Genomic DNA, 17,635 nt, shown 5'->3' with positions numbered 1-17,635 from the left:
ATACCCTGGTGGTAGAAACTGTAGGACTAGGCAGTAAAGAATGGACAGCTTTGCCTTTGCATCCTCAGATTTTCTGGCGGTCTTGCAGTGCCTGTTAGGCATTTCTGGGATGAAATGAGTGTGTTTGCCACTATTGGACATTTCCTGAAAACCACTTGGGACATATTCTTTGGAAGTTTGGTTTCAGTCTGAAAAGTGACAATGTTGAAGTGTCACCTTTTAGCTTACCAGATCTGCTCCGTATGTGTGCTCAGAGCTTTATCTGCTGAATTCAGAGGCCAAAATAGGTCTCTGCTGCTTGTTTTACTCTTACTCACCTTCAGAAGTGGCACAGCTCCATGAAGAGATCTCCATTCAGCTCCTTTCTGTGTGTCTTTATCATTATTGAGTTTTAATTAAAAGAACACATCAGATAGCCTCAAGAGATCGTATTTGAATCAGTGATGTGCTAGTTCAATATATACATTGATACGGGGGAACTACCAAGATACGACCGCAGTCCTAGTTAGTTATGCACAAATGCAGAGAAGGAAGAGCAGAGAAGGATCTAGTCTGGCTTCCGTTGCACAGGGGGTTTTTGAGAGTGGCTACTGGGAAACGGGAAGCAAGTAGCCCACCTCTAAACCTCATAGATTTGGTCTGAAATTCCCAAGGCATCAGCTTCCAAACTCCCTGTTCCCATTTTCACTGGACTGCTTTACTTAGAATAATTCCTCGGAGCCCTGAGCAGTGGAAAGGGTACCTAAAGGTAATGGAAAAGGACGCTTGAGATCATTTTAAGGTTTTTCTTTGGGCACAATGTACCTGAGCAAGGGTAAGGCAACCCCGTTGTTCAAATTGCTGTTCACAGTTTTGCCAGAACGTTATTTTAGCTTGCTAGTGAGGGTACATCGTGTGGATAACGCCTGTAAGCCATGCTGCTGAGTACTTTCATTTATTATTGATAGAGCTCTGTATATGCCATGAAATGGACGTTTCTCTGTCACCTCCATTGGTGTCTGGAACTCCATGGAGAAAAAAACCAACTCCTTATTAAAGACAGACATGAGCAGCTCGAAATACAGGCTTTTCTTTCCCTAGATCCAAGTTGCATCAAAGTCCTCAAGTTGTCTTACAGGGAGGAACTAGAAGTCTGGGTTGATATTTGGAGGCTTGCTCTCTATCCATATTTCCTGGCTTGAACCCAGCATAGATTTCTCACTAGGAAAAAAGAAAAAAGGCAGCTAATCACAAATATGTTCTTGTGATGCTCACATGCTTGGCAACTATGGTAATGGATGTTGCATAAATACATAGGCAGAAAGCAAACCGTGTAATTGGGATTAAATGTAGAAAAGAAGCATTTCACCTCTTCCCCAAAGCCCTTTAACCTCCCAGAGTAGTATATTTGGGTATTTTAATGAATTTAACAAACAGCAATTACACTGGAAGGTTCATAGGATTACGCTTGTGCCATGTTATTATTCATTTGAACCTAGTTATAGAAATGAGATACCGCAGGATTTCCATGTTTTCCGCTTGCCTTGCCTCTATGCACCATTTAATTGCAAAGTGTTATCTAGTCCCTGTTAGTGAAATTTCCACCTAGGAGAGGTCTACAGGCTTTCATTGGTAGCTCTGTTCCACTCTCCTGCACAATCGCTCATTTTAATGAGGAATAAACATAGCGGGAAAGGCTCATAGTTGAATTGTTTCAATCCTGAAATAATTTTACACATTCATATCACTCTCATTGCAGCAAAACTGGAAAACCTTTCATAATTGCCATTATACACTTCTTTGAGTAGCCTCGTAGGCAAAAGAGAAACTGGAATTGAAATGCTAGCTTCGGGGACTGAAAAGGTAACAGGACAGCAAAGATGGGTGGAGGTGGAGAGTCGGGTGAAACCAGCTCAGCATCATCTAAAGCCAACACCATGCTGAGGCGCAGCATGGGTGCAACACTCACAGAAGAATTTGCCATGTAAATAGTACCCCTGTTGCTTTAAATCCATTAATGTCTCGGGGGATCATGTATAACTGATGTGACGTTTGAATAAATAAATGAACACTGTGCTATTCTTGGCTTAGTAGGCCATTGTAAAGCTTATTGCTTCGGGCAGTTGACCAGCTTGTTGATGACTTTTTTGCCCATGCCTTAGGGAAAAGTGAATCAATATTGGTTATTAACAATCCTTTTGTGGCTGTGAGCCTCCCGTGCATATGGGATGCGATCACAGGACCAGCTACACTGCTCCCACATCTAGTATTGATTCTATGCATGGAACAGAAACACAAACAGTAGAAGCCATCTTCTGGCTCCCTCAAACTGTTTGCTGTCTCCTGCTATAAAATAGCATGGATCATTTTTAAGGGTCTCTTTTCAGTTCATTGGGAAGAATATAATTCTTCAGATTAAGACAACCCATCCATGGGCATTGCCATTGCTCTGGAAATACTCATTAGCACCTTAAGATGTCTCTGTTTTCTGCTTGGATGCTGCCTCTTCCAAGAAATATTCCTCTCTTGTCTCCTAAAGGTTATACTCTGGATAATCCGGTCATTTTTTTTCCCCAGGAATATGGGATTCATTTTACCCAACTTCAGCATTTAAACCTTAGATGTTTTGTCAAGATATGTGTATCTAAGCTTACTGCAGTCAATGGAGAAGACCTCTCAATAGGTACTTGTAGAAGGTAGTTGCCTAATATACTGAAAAGAAGTCCTCTGGAGCGTGTTTCCATTGACAACAGAAGTGGTGTAATCAGTTGGCTGTGTGTAGGTGCTGACTTTTTAGACTAAAGAAAGATGAAGCAAATCCTACTTGATATGCTCTTCTGAGATAGCGCACTGACCTAGGCAACAGGCAAGTTGTAATTAATGGTAAAACGAAGCAAAAATTTAACTGGACACGCAAATGAACTGTGCCAAAATATACGGATTGCATTCAATGTCATGTGTAAAGATGAACACATACATGCAATTCTTATCTATCTCTGAATCTACCTCCTGATGAAATGAATGCAAGGAAAAATTGAGCAGTTGGCTCTATTATTTTTCTCTGTTTGAAATGCAACATTATTTCCTCTCCTATAGTGTCTGAGATGACATGCATTTAACATATATCCATATGGTATTACTCTGATGGAAGTAAGGGAATATGAGCCCCATTTCAGAGTTAATAAAGCGTGACAGACCAACTAATGCATGAATTTAGGCTCCTTTCTCTAATTTCAATTTCTTTAGCTGGTGACACATTGAATAAACTTACAGAGGGACCTATAGTAGGGACTTGAGCTAGTTTCTTAATATAGGGCTTTTTTTGCTATGTGTTGTCTGCTGGCTCACCATTCTTAGTTTTGATGATGTGCACTTTTTTCCCCGGAAGGATTGTGCTAACCTATTGGACACAGCAACAGTATTTACCTGCATCTCGAATGTAGCCTGAATGATCACCCAGTTTTGAGTTGAAAAGCGAACATAAATTACTTCTTTATTTTTAAGAGATGGGAGACAGGGCTACCTAAACAAAGAAGGTATTATTCATTTCTGCTGGTTTTCTTTTCTAAGGTTTCCCCTCTCTTTGTTTCTGCCGCGATTTTTCTACTTTGTGTCTTCTGTTTTCTCTCAAACATCATTTTTTAAGGGTTGGGGCAGTATATTTTTCCTTTGACTGAGTGTTTTGCTTTGGTACCACCAAATATAGGCACCAATATCTGCTTTTTTTGTTTGATTCAGTAAGAAACTCGGTGTGCAAAGTACTCGGGTTGTGATTTTCCTCCCAGTTGAGTCGGGAGTTTAGAGAGAAACTTTTCCAGTTGTAGCATCCTGCTCCAATTGGATTGTTTCTCTTCTCTGACCTCACATCATCCCAGTGGCACACTTAACTAGGTTTAGATGGTATTAGCTAAAGATCTGGTGGTCAGTGGAGAGGGGGATTCAGAGCTTAGAGGGGATGAACCATGCTCTGGAGACTCCTCTCTCCTTCTCTTGACTATGGGAGGGAACCAGGGCTTTGCTGACATGCCAAGAGTTTGGCATGAACAATCTGGGCCAATGAGTCTCTAGCCAATTAATTAGATGCTAACAACAAGTTACTTACTGCAAAGCAGAGCTTTAACAAGCAATTCAGGTAAAGACGATTCTTTTTTGCATGCAAACACAGATACTTTTGGTTTCATTCAGAGCCCAGATCAGAGCTGCTCTTAAATTTATCCCTCTGACAGCAAATGTGTGTATCCATTGTGTATGGGATTAATAATGCTTCTAAAGCCATGATCAGAAGTTTCCCATCAATTTCAGGGAAGTTTGTGTCAAGTTCTGAGATCCCAGGGACCTCATTTTGTCTTTTGGTTGTTAAGAAGTCGAATTTGTTAAGGCTGTCATACCGTTTGCCAGCTTCTTTTCTGCTACTCCAGGATTGATGTGGTAGAAATGAGACTTTTTAGCTTGTGTAACCCAAGTTGTGCAATATGCCCAGGCAGGTAGAAGCACTCTGGGGACTTCTCAAGACTTTATAGCAATTCCTGTTAAGGCTTCGGGCACTCTAACGCAGTCCTGGGTCAGGACTGACTGGCGAGTTTCACTCTGCTGTGCTGTTTGGGAGAGAGGGGAGAATCCCCTTCTCCTTTTCATTTCTCAGCTTTTGGTTCAGCTTTTGGTAGGCACCAAAAGGGGACATCCGGCATCCCCTAAAAGGTTTGAACTGTTATCAGCTCCAAAGGCTCTCAGCAAGATCTCTGATACCCTCAAACAATGACAAGAATCCCTCCTAAATGGCTCTTTCTTTTCTCCTAGTGACAGTGGCAGGTTCCTGATGGCTTCAGAGTGGGTCCTGTGGCCAGTAAGGTGTTTGACTCCCCCCTCCAAAGGATGAATGTCTGTCAACAAGGTGGTTCATTGGCATTCTGCTGTGAAGAGGGAAGAAATCTGCCTGTAGCAACACAGCAATGGCAAGGTCAGTGAAACCAAGGGGAGACAAAAAAGAGTCTGCAAGGCTTTTGCTCTCAGTGGGGGAAATTAAAGGTGGCTTGTGTTATAAAATATTAAATAGTGATTTAATCAGCAGTGAGATATGTAAGTGAGCTTAATTAGAAATACATATTATTCTTTGACTTTAAAGCACAAAATGAAAAATTAAAGCAATCTTAGAGGATATGTAATCAGCGAGGAATAATATGTTGGAAAATGAGTCTGATGTTGTAATTGGTGTATGCAATTAAAATTAATTAATTTTAGTTAGCATACATGCATGCAAATATGAAATCAACGCATTTCAGATATTAAACTCATAATTATAGTGATACTATTGCCAGAGCTGGTGACAGAGGAATTGACTTTTCAATGGTAAATACTTGCTCTTCAGATGTGAGGTCTGTTCTCTCTGCTGTCGTGTCAGGCTGAAACCTAATGATTAAAACTATCTGATCAGACATGATTAAAAGAAAGCATTCAGAATCCCCCTCGTTTTTGGTTTGCACTGCCTGGCTTCTCAGCCCTGTCGCTCACACTCACCTATGGGGTAGCAGTAAGGCAGTTTTCCATCAAGAGCAACTTAAGACATTCCCCCCCACACAGAGGTTGATAAACCTCTCCCTCCACCCCCGATTGCTCTCCCTCTTTGCTAATACAGGCTTGCCAAACTGTGCTGTAAGCCAACGTGATGATCCAGCTTTGTGAAAAAGAAATCTTCCCTCTGGTTCCTGTGCAGGTTCTTCAATCACTATTCACCAAAGTGATTTTCTTTATTTCACCTACAAATAAAACCGAGTGCATCAGCAACAAAATTGCTCCAGTGTAAGAAAATTATACAGAGTGGCTCTGATCAAAATGTGCTTCAAGCCTTTGCAGTTCCTTGTTTGGAGCCTGGCATACTGTTACAAAAGCGGCTTTACTGAAAGTCATCCAAGGTAACACAGGAGCCTACAGAACGATTGTGTTTCTACTGAAATGAATAAAAAGTCTGAACCGACAGAAGCATGGTAACTCTAAAACTACAGCTATTATTAAACATTAGCTAGGGTACATTATGCTCCGATATTTTTTGATCCAGTTTAGCCTAGCAATCAGCACCACATTAATCCCCTTCAGATTACAGCCGCAATCCAACCAGAAAGCAGACCCCTGTTGGCTCCAAGTGTCATTAAAAAAAAAGGAAGAAAAAGCATTTACAATAGCTTGAAGTAAACTTCCCTGCTCTCCCATGGAATAAACATCCGCAGAAGGAGAATTCAAGGGCACTCTCTAAGAGAAATGGGAAGGAAAGATGCTCTGATGAGGGCAGATCTGCCCTGCTCCCACCCGTGCATACCAGCCTCCACCGTGCCTATGCTTTTCATGGACTCCCACATTCTTCCTAGTTCTAGCAGCAATCTATTCAGGGAAAATGCATTTCCTTACTAAAGCCTCAAGCTATGTGAGACCAGCCATTTTTCACAGCAGGTATCTGTGAAGGCTGGCCCAGGTTATTGGAACAAGGTGCATGGGGAGGGTTCAGCAGTACCAATTAGATGGGTACCGTTGCCAGCACACCTTTGGGCTCAGTGCCTGTCAGCTCAGCAAGGAGAGCTGAGGCTGCTCCTCCGCCTGTTCTTAGGTACCTTTAGGTTTCTATTTCAGTGTTCCTTCCCCCTCTTTTGCACTGTATCCTGCTGGTGTGTGCACTGTATGTTAAATGCAAATTGATGTATTGAAGGAATGATAATTAGGTGATGTAGGTAGTCTGTGTGGAAAGATCATGTTTGTGTAAAAATGGAACCTGAGCAGAGTTATACAATCACCAGGAAAATGCCTGATTTGTCTAAGCATTACCACTTTCATCCGCTGCGTGCAATAGCAACAGGAATCAAAGCAGCTAACTTTCCCTCATCTCAGGACAAAGGTGCCTGTTTGATTCAGCTTCAAGGGCTGCATGCACAATCAGACCCCTGGAGATGCTGAAAGGCAGGAACCAGAGTGATGCTTCAACAAAGTTCACAGGGAGGAAGCTGCCTGCATGGAAAGAGAAAGATTGAGAAGGAAAAATGGGATGGGAAATGAATATGCTCAGAGGTCACAGAAAGGTCTAAAAGGGGAAGAAGATATTCAGAAAGACACTTAGAGTGGAAATACGGATGCTATTAAAACAAAACAGAGTCATTACTTAGGTTTAATGGAGCTGAATTTAATCAAAAGGGAATTGTACGAACTGTTTGATGATTGCAATGTAACACCATAGCGTGGCAGAGCTCTGCAGACTGGTGCAGATGCTGTTTCTGCCTCCACACAGATGGAGGCGGAGCAGGCAACCTTCACAGTGGCATCAGGAGGGGTCAGGTCTCCAGTGCCCTCTTTCCCCGGCAAGTGGCACGGAGTAGGAGGAGGGCTCTGCCATGGGACACTGGGTAGCAGCCAGCTAAAAGTGAGAGGAGTCAAAGGAGGGAGCAGCTACGTGATTAAATCTGCTTTATTCACTGGGCTGCAGCTTTCCGAAAGGATCTTTTGCATGTTTTCTCCAAGCCTCGGCTCTCCCACCTACACATCAAATGTCAAGCTGCACATTCTGGGTACAGAACTACTGTGCCTCTGCGCCTGCTTTTGCACTGCACATCCCTATTGGTCTCGGTGGAACAGAGGAGCAGATGCCTGACAGGCTGCGTGGCACCGTGGTCACCCTGCTGCCGTCGCTCACACCAGAGAGCAGCCCTGAGCAAGTGCTTGAAAAGCAGGGTAATTCAAAAGCAAATACACAGCTACAGTCTTCTGGGGCCAGAAGTCTTCACCTAGAGACTGCTTTGTTTCCTGATGAGGATTCTGCAGCTTACTAAGTTTGTTTAGCTGTTCCACTCCTAACAGCGTGGTGATTCTTGTGCTGATAGAGGGCACTGAACAAATATGAGCAACCTCGTGCACCCACAAGATTCAGATATCCTACCTCCTGCAAGGTTACAGAAGGGGTGGGATGTGCCAGTGCAAAGGCAGAGTACTTTAAGGGGCACAACAACTGAGCTGTGTCAATGCTGCAGATCTTGGGCTGCTCCCCTTGAGGGCTGGCTCTCGGTCCAGTGCTCTGTGTGGGCTGAAATGAATGGAAGAGGTGATAAAAGTTCAATTGACTGTCTTTGTATTTGGGCAGCAAGTATAAAGGAGGTAGGGGGTTTGTCACCCCTGTGGCTCCACGGTCATCCTGGTTTCCTGGAATCTCACTTACACATGGCAGGGGGTAGGGAGCACAGCTAGGGTATGGGGTTTGTTTCCTTGTTTCTGAGTGAAAACAAAGGGGCTGGTCTCTGCTGCTTTAGGATGCAGATGTATTACTCTCATCAAATTTTACTGTCAAGTCTGAAGGTGGAGTTTATGGCAGGCAGTTATTCCCGTTTTATGCCCTGGTAACTTTTACATAGTTCTTTAAGAAGGAATGCTTTTGAAGTCACCTTATTTTGACCCCTTTTCCATCAACAACTGTTGTTGGTAGCTGCAGTAAAAACAAATTCTGATGTGTGAAAATAACATGCTCTGTTTGCTTTTCAACATTGAGAGATTAAAGGAAATAGTGTGATAATTATTAATTTTGCTCTTTTAAGTGAATCTGCACGTTTTTCATCTGTCCCCACTTCCCGTTTTGCTGCAGAAGATGTTTTCTTTTCAACTCATCTTCATCTAATAGCTGTATTTTGAGGTTGGAAATCCCTATCCCATTCCTCCAACCAAAGCATTAGATAAACGCAAGAGACGATCTTGAATCCACAGAGCTGAGGAAGGAAGAGGCAGGTCACTGAAACCTGGAATACCACAGCCTTCTATGAGAGCACTGCTACAGGTTGATCAAGAGAAATGAGCTTTGCTTGTTATTTGTTGAGTTACCTGATCCCTCAGCGAGCACCTATCTCTTTTGTAGGGTATTGGTAGTAAACCTAGGAACAGAAACTACCTTATTGTCTGCACTACATTGTGTTGCAACTAGTCATCAGTGAGTTTAATCATCACCTTCTAATGCTAGGAAAAAGACTATTTAAAGGCGGGGAATGGTGGCAATAGTTCAGTGGCATTCTAGGAATCTAGCTGCTTTGCTTCCTTGCAGACGTTTTGTGTCTCAGCTTTGTGCTTAAACCCTGTTGCCATACGTAGAAGTAAGGCTTTGGAGGCAGTGGAAAGCTGTTCCTGAAGCAAACGTGCTTTGCTTGCAGGAGTGAGGTATTGGCACAACAATATAAGGGAAGGTTACATGGCTGAGTGTAGGCTCACTGGTTGCCTAAGTGAGGAAGCCAGATGAGATATATAAATAGAAGATGGATTTTGTGTCAGCCGGGGTTTGATATGGGCCAGTATTTAATCACCCTGTTACTTCTCAGAACATGAGACAGATGTAAGGACGCTTCCCAAGCCTACGGCCTGCAGGAAAACGAGGTTTCATTAAGCACTCTTTAATTTTCATTTTGATCCCAGGTAATAGTGGAGAACAGTGGTGATCATGGATGTTGAAAAGCCAGGCTTCTGCCAATCAGGAGATATTCAAGCACGGGCTAGGTTAATGTGTTTAAATTGAAACTGAATGGATCATTTAATCAGGTGCCTCCAGGAGCTGAAAGAAAACACCGAGTATTGTGTGACTGGTGGAAAATACTCAATTCTGCATCTCCAGCCTTCATTTACTTAAATCCCCGGAGCTGAATTTCCCTTTGGAGAAGGTACTTCCTAAAAGCCTTGAGAAGTAAAGAGAGAGCTGGAGATGAAGGAACACAGATGGAAAGCGTACAGAAAGGAGGGATCCAAGGATTAGCAGGAGAATTGCCTTCCTGACACTGGCTGAGTTGTGATTTGTAGGCTGGTTAAATAGTTTTGTGTCACGTCTGTGCCGGGATCCTATCTTATTTCTACCTGTTCCGCTGATGCCGCTGTTGAGGAAAGGATGCTTGGTCTCTTGATAGGTTTACAAGCCTTGTAACGCTTTCCAGTCCATGCTATTGGGGGCTATGTCTGCAGCTTCCCCAGGCCAGGACCAGTATGGGCCAGAATATTGTACTGGTGCTTGAGGGGTAATTCCAGCAGGATTTCCAGAGAACAAGGACCTTTACTCTGGGGTGCACCTTTTCACCAGATGGAATTTGGAGGCAACAACGGGGCCATAGCTAGGGCAGCACCTCAATGCGTTCTGAGCGTCTCTGCAGGCAGGTAATAAGAGAGATTCTAGTGTATAGAATCTGGCACAGTGCATTTCAAATGTAGACAGGGCGTTTTCGTCTGGTTAAAAGAGGCGTGCACACCAGATCCTCAGCTGAGCATCTACCAGCCCTAACTGAACTTCACTGCAGTCCTTGGGGGTGAGAGTCCGAACTGAGAATCTCACACTACGCATTCCAAGCATCTTAGAAACCTTGGATTGCACAAACCAATAGTAATAAAGCCCTGGAGGACCAGCCAGAGTGTACCAGGAATTTCTGCATCTCTGGTGGCTTATTTGAAATCTGTCATTACCAAACATATCTCTTTGCCTTTCAGTGGCAACATTTTTCCAGTCATTTGTAATTTTGCTGAACTTAAGCAATTTGGGCAAAAATTTCTGCTCAAAATTTTTTTTTTTTTGCTACTTTTGTGCAAGAAGAATGAAAGCAAAGCCATTCGTTGTCACTTGAAGGTTAATTGGGGTGTTCTTTGGGTGTTTGTCTGGACAGTGATGCCCAGATGACCAAAGGAAAATGTGCTCTGTCCGAGGCATGGACCTGACAAAGCAGTGGTCTTTGGTTAGGCTGAGATCTGGTCTGCTTTCCTGCTTCCCTAAAACAAAGGCAGAAGCCTCCAACTGCAATGCAGATTCCCTTTCCTGTGTTAGACCCACCTCAAAGATCACATGCAGCTCTGCTCATACCCTGTTTATCACCACGGATCTGATCACTGCCAGCTCTTGGGGTCTTTAATCTGATAAAACTGACAGGAGATGCTTATGCGTACCATTAGGAAGGCAATATTCCATATGCTCTCTAATTGGTTTGAATTTATCCTATTATTTCAACATTTAAATGTTGCTGAACGTAATTTAGATGTGTCAGGCTCATAAAGTGTGGGCTCTGGTGGGAGTTCATTATTGAGGAAAGATGCATCCACCAAGGCTCTTTCTGGCTCCAGGCCCAAACCCTCAGCATTTTGCTTACCTCACGTGTGGCTTTTCACTGCTAGCTATACTCCTACATCCGTGCTGCAGTCATCTCTGACACATTCTTTGCTTCCCCATTCTTTGCTGACACATTTATTGCTTCCCCTTCAGTATCATATCTTTATTTTCAGTGTCACAGGGCATGTAATTTGTTTGTTTAAGGGAGTAATGGCTCCATCAGGCTTGTGGCATCACTGTAACCAGAGTAAAGAAAACCCACTTCTGTGAGGATGCTGAAACATGTGAACAGCATCTTCCATTTTAGTGACTGCCTGGCTAATGTGATGATACCTGATAGTCACCATCTGCTCATCTGGGTGCTGTGGCCAATGCTAGTGTGTAGTTATCGAAACCAATGAAAGATGAGCTTGCTCTTCTCCCCCCAGGAGCGCATGGTCCGTGGTCATGCAAACACTGAGAGCTTCTCTTAGCCCCATTTGATCTCTGATGTAACAACTTGGAAGGCAATGAAAGGGTTTGGGGCTGCATGGTTTTGTGATGTATTTCTGTAACAGTACAAGTCTGCCCTGAAGAAGGTCTTGAGCACCATCACAGAACAAGTGTGAAAAGCATGCTAATGCCTTCGGCACATACGCACTCACAGAGCGTGGTGTGTGATGAATGACTCGAGCTCCGGGGAATTAGCTTGTTTTCATCATGAATCTCCCTTAGAAAAGTTTTTCTGTGGTTATCTTACAAATATTAGTAAGCAGGATTTAATCCACTGCTGCACTTCAAGGAGCCGAAAGGTTTACACTCAAACCACTATACACTACACAGCGTTCTCCTATCAGAAGGTGCAGTCGTTCTGTGATGGTTTACGGTCTTGCTTTGATGGTGGCCTTAATCTCTGAAAGAAGAACCAGTTTTCCTGCAGGAACTTCCCCTGATTCCAGCAGATTCTGCGACTTCTTTAGATCACCAGAAAGCGGGCTTGCAGTAAGATGCCATCCAAGGACAAATAAGTAAGGAAAGGTTCATGGATAGAGGTATGGGTTTCATTAGAGTTACACCAAGAAAACAAAATCAAATAGGCAAGTGCATGCCTGACAGCTTGCCTTGCTTCTGTTGACCATCTGATTTGATGAGAAGACGCCTACAAGGGATGTGTTGTAGACACCTACAAAACCGTGACCTCGCAAGCATGCTTGAATTATGCCAAATAGGGCTTGCAAGCATGTGTCAGTTATTTGGATGTGGCCTCGCACTTCACATATTTTTCTCACATTTTTCATTGATTTAATCCTGCGATGTGGGGATTAAAGAGCTTTCTCTGGATGTTGGGAGGGAACGTTTAACATACTTTCTGCCTTAACATATACCACCTTGGTGTATCATTTGCCAAGCAACCCCCTGATGATGTTACTCCCCTTTTAACTGTGCCTGAAGATGCACTTTGGGGATAGTCCTGAATTTCTTTCCCTTGCTCTTAGTGAAGCCCAGGGTTCAAGTGCGCTAGGGTGGATTTCCTGAGGGTGAAGCAGATGGTGGGGTTCTCCATTCCGCAAGCTGTCTGCCTGCAATGGTTAATAGATATATTCTGTTACTGAGAGTCTCTGGGAAAGGTGGGATTAGCGAGTGGAGAGAAGAGCCGCAAACCAGGCATCTTTTAAACAGCGCAGTATATTGTCACTTATCTAGAGTTAGGAAGCATGTATATCAAGGAGTTTTAATAATAAAAGCCTTTTTATATATTTCTAATTTACTTGAAAGTTATGGTGCATTACAGAGCCTGCTCTCCTCCATTTCTGGGATGAAATAGGCAGTCTTCTAGACCTTCTTTTTCTCCCTTTTACCATCTCTTACAGCACGACTCACTGCTGTCATTGACATTCCTGTTGGTAATTGACTCTTCTCTGGCTCGAGGCTCTGTAACAGTTAAATAACTCCTCTTCCTGTGCTTGAGAATAGAAAACCATTTTCATTTCCAGGTAGACAGCTTTATCCAAACTGGTGGCCCAGCCAAGCCCTTTGAAGACAAACCCTTTGAAGTCGTTCACTTAAGCTGTTTTATCTTTGCCTCTCCATGCTTATTTGTTGCTCTCTTCCAGAAGTTTTAACTTCTTCTGTCCTTTGGTTTAACTCTGGCCACAGAGCTGGTGCAATATCACTAAGATGAACACGTGGTGTAGTTTTCCACACCGAGTTACTGTAGTTCCTCCAGTGTGGGGAGAAGATTTTGTGCCAGTCTCCATAAGAATTCGAGGATGAACGAATGTCCTTCCTTTATAGAAGATAGCTAGAAATGTGATATGATCTCCGATTGAAAATAGGTTTTGTTTCACGTCTTTTCTTGCTTATTGTGTTGTATCATTACCTTTGAGTATTCAGTCAAATTTAATCTGCCCTATGCAAACTACATTTCACTCAATATATTAGAATCAAGTGCATAGTTTTTAAGCTTGTATCGCCGAACACCACCACCGTGACTTCCTGACCACTGCATTCCAAAAGGATTTTCACTCTTGTAGTTCACCTGGATTTATAATCAGGTGAGGTTTTTTTTGTTCTTATCCTTACTTCTGAGAGATGGATTCTTTGGACAATGCGCAGATGTCATCAACATGATAAGTAGTATCAGAAATCACAGGGAGATGTTGGAACAACTCATACTTTCTTCTCCCTGAATGAAATTTCATCCCTCTAGAGGCCTCTCTATTTGAATGAGACATAAACTTGCAAATAACTGGTCCTGCTGCTTGAGAAGCAAGTAGTAGTAAGGACTGATTTGTAACTAGTTATATAGAGCTGGATTTGAGAACCTGTTTGCCTGTGGGATATGCCAACTGCTGAAGAATGAAAGGAGCTTTACCTTGGCCCCAGGTCTGTTCTGTGCTGCAGTCAGTGTGAGCTGAATTTGATACAAGGAAATGGCTGGAAAGAACAGTTCCATTTCAGACAACTTCTCTGACCAGCAACAGGTTGGTCATGATATTCCAGGCTCAGTAGGGAATTTACAAGTCACTAAGATTAATTACATTAAATGGGAGGAAAGGGCATTTGGATTCACGAGGAACCTGAAGGGGGCCTATAGGGATGCTGGGGAGGGACTCTTCGTCAGGGACTGTAGTGACAGGACAAGGGGTAACGGGTTCAAACTGAAACAGGGGAAGTTTAGATTGGATCTAAGGAGGAAATTCTTTCCTGTTAGGGTGCTGAGGCACTGGAATGGGTTGCCCAGGGAGGTTGTGAGTGCTCCATCCCTGGCAGTGTTCAAGGCCAGGTTGGATGAAGCCTTGGGTGGGATGGTTTAGTGTGAGGTGTCCCTGCCCATGGCAGGGGGCTTGGAACTGGATGATCTTAAGGTCCTTTCCAACCCTAACTGTGTTCTGTGATTCTAACCACAACTCCTTTTTCAGTTTAAATTAATCACTGCTATTGTTTAAATGTCTCAGTGACACCAGGGAAAAAGATGAACCTGTTTGTCTCTGGAATTTAAATAGCAATTACAATTCTCTATAATAAATGTAAACAAGGTCCACCCTCCTGTCGCTCAAACTGACTAATGAGATCAGCAAGAGTGGATAGCCAGGGAACAGCACCCACTTGACTGACAGGTGACCGCAAACTTTCCTGAGTATACAGGCAGCACAAAGGAAAATTCATATATTCTCATTCTTTAGGGAAAGGACCATAAGAAATCAGTGGTGGGCGAGTGGGGAGGGCTTATTCATAGCAGGATGATGGTGGACAGAGCCTTGGGTGACATGGTCAAGGGTGACGCATCCCTGCACTTGGCAGGGGGTTGGAACTGGGTGATCTTAAGGTCCTTTCCAACCCAAACCATCCTATGATGCTAGTGAGGCTCATCTCAAACAGTGAAAGGTGAGGGAACTTCTCTCAAAGGCCTGGAGTCTGACCTCTTACATATTCCAAGGATGTATTTTTGCACACTTAATCCAAATTCACCCAGGCAGAAAGGACAGCCTCCTAAGGGGCACTTACTTATCCCATCAGGTTCAATGGCAGTAAGATGTGTAGGAGCAGAAGCACCAAGGCGAACTACAAAGAACCCCCTAATCTTTTCTGAGTGTACTGGCATTCCCAAAGAGCCTGTGTGTGCAGCAAAATGCCTTTTCTAAATGTCATGAAATGGCTGTCAGAGCTCTGTGGTCCCGTGAGTGGCTGCACAGCTCTTAGGCAGTGCTGTATGTTGCAGTGGTTGTGTCTCTTCGCAGTTATACCGTTCAACACATTACGCTTTGTAACGCAACGCAGCAGAGAATCTCACCCAAATGGATGCATTCAGGCATCTCAGTCTTTCAATAGTCCTGAATAAAAAACGGCTCTGCCGGTATTACATTTTACCTATTTATATAATATACCTATTTATACAATTTATATATATATATATATAAAAATATATTTATATATAGGTATATATATATTTATATATAATTACCTATTTATATAATTACATATTACATTTTGCTTGGTCTCAAAGCAAATAATGTGCAAAATCACACAAAGCAAATAATGTGCAACATCATTTCCACATGCAGCACAAGTGTGGTAGGAGCTGATTGAAATTTTTCTCAAGATCACTCCAATTTCCTATAAAAAAAAGAAAACCCCAACAAACCTATGAACCTGGCAAATCTGCTAAGACCTCAAGGCTTGTAAGGAGCTCTTTCTGCAGGGTTTGAAAGGTTTAACTAGATAACATGCAGAAAAAAAGCTATATGAAATACAGAAGAATTGAGTGTACTTGAGCCATGCGGTTCCAGTCAAACACTGTGTTTTTTAATGCAGCTAGATGACAGAACACAGCGTCAGAAAGAAATGAAGTAGACTGTGTGTTCTGACCCAGACCCGTGAAACACGTACCCCTGCTTATAAGAGAATAGGTGCACATGAAGCATCAGTGTGATGCTATGGGCAGAAAGATTGGATTTAATGATGGCTCGGTTTGTGCTAGCACCTCTCAGATTGTGTACATGTCGGCAACACAGTCTCTAGCCCCAAATATTCATAGTCTTCATCTGAAATGTGAGTACTCTCCTTTGCTGATGATCGGAGTCATGAGCAGGACTATGGAGGTGATATTCCCTTTATTATATAGCGTATATGAAATTGTTCCTGCGAGCCAGTGCCAGGTTAACAAATGCAACTCCGATTCCAGTCTCTTACTATGTACAAAGAGAGCACCAAAACACGCAGTTGCATGTGGAGCACAAAAACGTGACAGCGAAGGTAATTTATCAGTGGGCTGGATTACCAAGAAACGCAGTAGGCTCCCCATGCTTTAGGAATGTTCATCAAAGTTACAGACCTTTATTAATGTTACATTCTAGTTTAACCACAGGGCATTGATCTTGATTACAGGAATGACAGGGTGAAAACCAGTGTGATGCAGGAGGTCAGGCAGGATGCTGTCAGAAGTCCTATTTAGCCTTAAGAACTCTGGGCCTAAGGATGTTCCACAGGTGTAGCATTTGCAAACAGATGTAATCTTATGGCTGTTGCTTCCTGCATTCCTTTCTGCTGCTCATGAATAAACATCTCCCTCACTGAGGATTTTCCAGTAAAGCCACATATGAGTTTGTTTGCTGAATAACTGCAGATGCAGCAGGTACTGTTTAATTCTCACTGGGATCTGTGACCACCCCCTTTCTGCTGAACAGAGGGCAGAGGGTCCAGCCCTGGAGCCTGTAAGGTACCAGCCTGTTGTATGACTAGATTCATAGATTTGTGTCTTCATGGGCGCAGAATATGGAATTACAGAGAGGTGGAGGAGAAATTTATCTTTGGGAAGTAATTTTGTAGCATAACTTGGTTTCTGGGGAAGTGTGGGCTGGGAAGTGTGAATTAGTCCTGAGGCAGATGGATTTGTAGCTTGTCAAAGATAAAAGAAAGATGTAATATATAACAGGGGTGCTGGCTAATTCTATGGCGGTGTGATCACAGAATCTCTCTAACGAGCCATTCGACATGTGTGTACATATGCTAACACACAAGTGCTTAGTTGTGTATGTACCATGCTCAGCAGCAGAGTAAATAAAGCCTGACCTGCGTATCCTCGGGTCCCTCTTGTGCATTGCAGACTCTTTCCACAGGCATCTAAGGGCATAGTATGACACACAGGCTTGGAACACCATTAGTCTCTAAGACCTGTGGTATGAAGCATGCTGCGAGTGTGAAGTTAATTACCTTGCTGCGGCTAACACCAGATGTAACCCTGACAAACTGAAGCAGGCAAAGGTGAGCTCGGGATGTGGCCATGAAGGGAACACAACTGCCATTGAACTAATGCTAGTCAAACCGCTGGTGCTGATGGAACTGTCCGTTTCCCATTTTCCTCCATGCGGGAGGATGCAGTGAAGAATGAGATGACTGTAAATGGACAGATTAATTAAATACAGCCCTGGATTGAAACTAAGCTTTCCCTTTCTTGCAGGTTTAATTCTTGTTAATAATCTGCCATTTGAAAGCTGCTAGGAGTCTGGTGAAGGAGTGCACACGTGTTAATCCGGTTTCCAGGGAGTGCTTCCTGCACTGGGAACTCACTGGTTTATTACCAGGCCTGAG

At 43.2% G+C, this 17,635-nt stretch overlaps 1 protein-coding gene across 1 annotated transcript in view; it reads left to right on the top strand.

Annotated features, from left to right (window-relative positions):
* ARPP21 (cAMP regulated phosphoprotein 21) overlaps positions 1-17,635 on the top strand; it is a 422,740-nt gene that overhangs the window by 120,854 nt on the left and 284,251 nt on the right. Inside the window, exon 3 of the mRNA XM_065665400.1 lies at positions 4,777-4,936. The gene's annotated coding sequence lies outside the window, so the exon portion shown is untranslated. The remainder of the gene's footprint in view (positions 1-4,776; positions 4,937-17,635) is intronic.

This window comes from Lathamus discolor, chromosome 2 (assembly GCF_037157495.1).
Source record: "Lathamus discolor isolate bLatDis1 chromosome 2, bLatDis1.hap1, whole genome shotgun sequence".
In the NCBI taxonomy this organism is placed as follows: Eukaryota; Metazoa; Chordata; class Aves; order Psittaciformes; family Psittacidae; genus Lathamus; species Lathamus discolor.
Note: the sequence above shows the minus strand (reverse complement) of the source record. Positions and strands in the feature narration are given on the sequence as shown.